The sequence below is a fragment of the Entelurus aequoreus genome, linkage group LG02 (genome assembly GCF_033978785.1).
Source record: "Entelurus aequoreus isolate RoL-2023_Sb linkage group LG02, RoL_Eaeq_v1.1, whole genome shotgun sequence".
NCBI lineage: Eukaryota > Metazoa > Chordata > Actinopteri > Syngnathiformes > Syngnathidae > Entelurus > Entelurus aequoreus.
The window spans coordinates 42,202,784-42,209,165 of record NC_084732.1 but is presented as its reverse complement, the minus strand read 5'-3'; positions in this window follow the sequence as shown (position 1 = coordinate 42,209,165).

Below are 6,382 nucleotides of genomic sequence, written 5' to 3'. Positions count from 1 at the left end.
TGCTTTGATTGACATCCGGTCCGTCCAATAGGAGCACAGGAAGCATGAAAAACATTGCGACACCCGACAGAAGCAACCATATTTCCGATTTTCAAAATAAAAGCATTAAATAAAACAACGTAGGCGTGGGGCTTTATTTTTTTTTACATATAAACCTACATAACGATTTTTTAAAAGAACATTATCACATGTCAAATCATATTTACAAATATTTAACTCAGAGAAGTTAAATCTAAAAAAAATATGATTGTGAAAGATCTTAATTGCTGGGTTGCATATGACGTCCCATCCGTTTTCTTTGCGGCTTGATTCAGGTGATGGTCACGCAGTTTGAGCGTAGCATTAAAACAAGTGAGAGTGAGTGTAGAGTTTGAGCAGAAATTACGGTATTGCTGTTTTGTTCTTGGGTGTTTCAATCGTTCAAATAGAGAGATAGGAAAGAGTCCCGAAAGAAGTGGTTCATAAAGGTAAGTGTCAAGGAAAAAACGAAAGTGCGTCAAAGGAAGGAGGCTCTAAAAAAAATATCACGTTCATCCTGTGAAATACAATCGGAGCATGCTCGTGTCTGCAGCGATCACTTTGTAAAATGTTTGTTTGACCATTTAATTTGTTTAAGAAACTTTCTGTGATGCAATCGAGTTTATTCTGTACTATATTTGTAGTGTTTGAGAGCAGAACTAAATGTGAAGAAAGGACAAAAGATAGCACTCGTTTGTGTTCTTTTGTGGTTCATATAACTATGAAGACCTGGTTGTTCAAAAAAACTAACGTCATGTTAAGTGTTATTAATAAATTGTAATTGTTGGTCCAATTCACCTTATTTTTGTTGTCGATTGTCATAACAGAAACTAAAAGCTTTGTTATTGTTTCGCAAAAAAAAGCCAAGTGCTTCATTCAACATGGATGACCACATTATAGCATTTTTGGTGAAATTTGTTAGCATCAAGAATATGTTTTCAATGGTATCAATAAACTAGATCAGTGGTTCTTAACCTTGTTGGAGGTACCGAACCCCACCAGTTTCATATGCGCATTCACCGAACCCTTTAGTGAAAAATGAAAAATAAAAATGTTTTTAATTCAAGAAAAAGTCATGTTTTTTTACTGGTGCACAAAATGAACCGTCCATGAACATCACCTTGTTCAAAGAACAAAACCAACACAGTGCATGAACTCACAACAAATTACACACCTTACACACATTACCATGAATTGATTAACGTGGACCCCGACTTAAACAAATTGAAAAACTTATTCGGGTGTTACCATTTAGTGGTCAATTGTACGGAATATGTACTGTACTGTGCAAACTGTACTGTTTCATGTAATGTATTCTCTTCCTTTGCAATCTGGTAGTAGAAGTTTCAATCAATCAATATATAGCTATATTAGTCTATTTATACCTGCATCATCCTTTCCATCCTTACACTTTCCATCATTGTAACTGAGCTACTGTGTTGAACAATTTCCCTTGTGGATCATTAAAGTTTGTCTAAGTCTAAGTCTAAAACCTGCAAATCAGATGGAAAATTAGAGGGAACATTGTTTGGGGGTATCCATAATACATCGATAGGGAGAAGTTTTTATTTACACGATAATGCGGATGTGTCTATACCTCCGTGGCGGAGGCTCCACCGAACCCCTAGGGTTCGATCGAACCCAGGTTAAGAACCACTGAACTAGATGAATCAATCTTTCGTAGGCTCAACAGCATATACTGAATCTTGATATTGCTAGTAAACATTGCTGAACAACAGGGACATCAATAGCTAAATAATGAGACAAAATATGAACAACTTCAAACCATAAAAATAACTGCAAACATGAATTGTAGATTAGACTAATATTAGTTGCAGGAAATCAACTGCAAGCAAACATCCCTTTTCTCATTAGTGTCACGATCATAGCAGCACTGCACTTATGTCAATCAAATACGGTAGTTAGCGATGCATGAATAAGTCATTTGTCTTTTACCAATTAATGCTTCATTTTTGGACCCATCCATCCAAACATTTTCTACCGCTTGTCCCTCTCAGGGTCACGGGGGGTGCTGGAGCCTATCCCAGCTGCAATTGGGCAGAAGACCCTGGACAAGTCACCTTCAGATGTAAATACATGATGTGCCTCCAATCTTTTTTTCTCTAAATAGCATGTGTGTCAAAGGTCGTAGCGAGCAGTACCGTCTTGGTGATGATAAATGGTTTAAATATTAAAAAAATTATCCACTCTATCGCATTTTAAATGTATTTGTTTCGGATTGTTTTTATTGCCTCTAAACCTTTAAGAATACAGCCAAATCACAGCTATATGGATTGCAGTCATGTGACCTAGAGGCACATCCGGGTACTTTCGGGTTTCAGGCGATGGTCTAGAGTGGGGGTCAGCAACCATCAGCATACAAAGAGCCATTTGAGCCCGTTTCCACCAAATAAAACCAATCAAGAGCCGCAAACTCTGTTTGATTCCTAAAATGAAAATAACACCACTTATAGTTTCGTAACACTTATGCTATAGAATTTATGAAATCAAACACTTGAAAAACAACGACTGAAGCAAATCACCAAATTATTTTGAACAATAGAAACAAATACACTGGTCCTTCCCTTATTAATGAATTTTTAAAAAATCAACTATTTTAGTCAAATATTTAATTTGACTAAAAAGGGGAAACAACAACCTTGTCATCAGTGAAAGCAAAATAATCTGTCCATGAAGCATTAAATGTTCTATTTTCATCAGAAATGTTTCTCTTTTTTGATCCATTCATTGCTAGCTTACTCGGGGTTGACCGCTAAAAACAATACAATTGCTTGGCAGCAAGAGATGACGCACTTGGCACTCAGCAACAAAGGGTTGGAGTTGGGGGTTAAATCACCAAAATGATTCCCGGGCGCGGCGCCGCTGCTGCCCACTGCTCCCCAAGGGGATGGGACAAATGCAGAGGACAAATTTCACCACATCTAAGTGTGTGTGTGACAATCATTGGTACTTTAATCTTAATCTTAAAATAGGGGCTGTGACGTACATTTCGATCGACAATATATTCAAATGTTTTATTTTCATATGACAACATCTCAGAACTCTCCAAAATAACAACTGTTAAGATAAAATAAACTAACTTAATAAAATAAATTAAGTAGCCATTATTTGTTGAGGGAGCCACGGCGGCGGCATGAAAGAGCCGCATGCGGCTCCAGAGCCACAGGTTGCAGACCCCTAGTCTTGTGACTACAGTCCTATTAGGCAACTGTTTATTTACCTAAATCAGAGCAGATTCAGGTGTATTTTGAAAGGATTGGAAGCAAATACAAAAGCGATCGTGAAAAAAAATATCACTCTTAAGAATTTTTTTTTTTTTTAAAGATTTAAACCTATTATCATCACCAAGAGGTTACTGCTTGCTACAAACTTACTTAATTTGACACTCACAGTATTTAGAGAAGAAAAGATTGGAGGTACATCATGTATTTACATCTGGGTGGTCCAGAAATTAAACATTAATCCGTAAAAGACAAAGTTGGACTTATTCATGCATCGCTAAGTAACGTAGTTGATTGACATAACAAATGCCGTGCAACTGTGATCGTGACACTAATGAAAACATTGGATGTTTGTTTGCAGTTGATTTCCTGCTACAAATATTAGTCGGTGAGCTGTAATTCATGTCTGCAGTTGTTTTTATTCAAGATTGTTTATTGTCATATGCACATTTAAACAGACAGTTTGCCGTACAATGAAAATCTTACTTTGCTAGTCCACCCTTCAACAAGTCACACGGTACTTAGCTAAAATAAAAATAAAAATAAAAATGTACATACAAGGCACAGTAAGTAACATTACATTATTGCACATTCTGATTGACAGTCAACAGTATAAATATGGAGGTGACATTAGGTCACAGCAGCAGTTAAGTGTCTTTAGTGATTAAAGGTGAAAAGTGTCTACAGTGATGGTTCACAGTTCGGGTGTGGTCATGGTAGCTGTCTTTTGTTCAAAAAGATAAAAGTAAAACAGGGGGGTAGCTAGCATTTACAAGCCTGATGGCCTGTGAGTAGAAACTGTCTCGTAGTCCTGGATTTCAGGCTCCTGTATTGTCTGCCTGATGGTAGGAGGCTGAAGAGACTGTGCTGTGGGTGTGTACTGTCCTTTATGATGTTGTGTGCTCTCCTGGTGGCCCTGGTAGAGTACATGTCCTGTAGTGAGGGGAAGGCTGCTCCTGATATGTACCGAGCAGTTTTAATCACTCGCTGGAGTGCCTTCCTGTCCTTAGCAGTGCAGTTTCCATACCAGACCGTGATTGAGCTGGTAAGGACACTCTCAACTGTACTTCTATAGAAGTTGCTGAGAATTTTGGGTGGCATGCCAAATTTTCTTAGCCTTCTTAGGAAGTACAGTCGCTGCTGGGCTTTCTTTATTGTTTGTTAGGTGTTGTGATAACAGGTGAGGTCCTCGCTGATGTGGGTCCCGAGGAATTTAAAGGTTTTCAACCTGTCCACCTCTGTCCCCCCTATGTACAGAGGTGTGTACTGTGCACTCCTTCTCCTTGGGTCAATAATCATCTCCTTGATCTTGTCTGTGTTCAAGGAGAGATTATTATCCTGACACCAGGCCACCAGTTCCGCTACCTCCCTTCTGTACGCTGCCTCAGCTCCCCCGGCAATCAGTCCGACGACCATAGTATCATCTGCAAACTTGATGATACTGGTGTTGTTCTGGGAGGCCACACAGTCGTGTGTGAAGAGGGTGTACAATAGGGGGCTCAGCACGCAGCCTTGGGGGGTCCCTGTGCTTAGAACCTGTGTGCCTGATGTCTGGTTGCCGACTCTGACTGACTGGGGCCGGTTTGTGAGAAAGTTCAGGACCCAGTCACAGAGAGCCGGTGTCAGACCAACAGTGAGGAGTATAGCAGTGAGGTTTTGTGGGATGACCGTGTTAAAAGCAGAGCTGTAGTCGATGAATAATAGCCTCTCATAGGTGTCCTTGCCCTCTAAGTGGGTGAGGGTGGTGTGGATGACGGTGTTGATTGCATCCTCAGTGGACCGGTTCTGCCGGTAAGCATACTGTAGAGGGTCCAGTGGGTCTGGGATGGTCTTCTTGATGTGTGACATGACTATCCTCTCGAAGCACTTCATCACTATTGGGGTGAGTGCAACAGGGCGATAGTCATTCAGACAGGTCACAGTGTTCTTCTTTGGCAGGGGCACGATGGTGGTGGTCTTGAAGCAGGTGGGCACAACAGCTTGTGCTAGTGACAAGTTGTATATGTCAGCAAGTACGTCAGCCAGCTCTGATGAACAGACCGTGAGGGCAATGCCAGGGATGTTGTCTGGGCCGGCTGCCTTCCGTGGGTTTGTTCTCCTCAGAACTGTACGTACCTCTGCTGTTGTCACAGTGAGTGGTGGGTCTTGCGTGCGCTCCGTGGTCAGAACCCCTCTCTGTTGGTTGGTGTTGAGGACCTCGAAGCGGGCGTAGAACTCATCTGGCAGTGAGCGTTGGCTGTTTGTGACCCCCCTGCTCCCCTGCTTGTAGTCTGTGATGTGTTGCAGGCCTTGCCACATGCGCCGGGAATCTGCGAGTAGAATCCCTCCAGCTTTAAATTGTATTGTCCCTTGGCCTCGCTGATGGATTTACGCAGGTCATATCTGGCCTTCTTGTAGTCCTCAGCGTTGCCTGAGACAAATGCAGTGGAGCGGGCATGTAGCTTGGACCGAACATCACAGTTAATCCAGGGTTTTTGGTTTGGGTATATCTTGTAATGTTTTGTGGAAACAATGTTTTCCACACATGTGCTGATGTAAACAGTTACACTGGAAGCATATTTCTCTATGTCCACAGTACCGTTTATGGAGTGAAGTTCATATTTTGTCTCATTATTTAACTGCATATGTCCCTGTGGTTCGGCAATGTTTGCCAGTGATATCAAGATTCAGTATATACTGTTGAGCCTATGAGTTATTCATCTAGTTTATTAATACTAATAAGCATGGTTTCTTGATGCTAACGATTAGAACCAAATACGCTATTATGTGGTCATACGTGTCGAATAAAGCACTTGGCTTTTCTGCGCAACAACAAGCTTTTAGTTTCTGTTTTGAAAATCGAGAAAGAAAATACAGACGATTTGAGCATTGTATCCATCCATTTTATACTGCTTGTCCCTCTCGGGAGGGTGCTAGAGCCTATCTCAGCTGCACTCAGGCGGAAGGCAAGGTACACCCTAACCAAGTCTCCACCTCATCACAGGGCCAACACAGTTAAGATAGACAACATTCACACTCACATTCACACACTAGGGCCAATTTAGTGTTGACCTTCAACCTATCCCCAGGTGCATGTCTTTAGAGGTGGGTGGATGCCGGAGTGCCCGGAGGGCACCCACGCA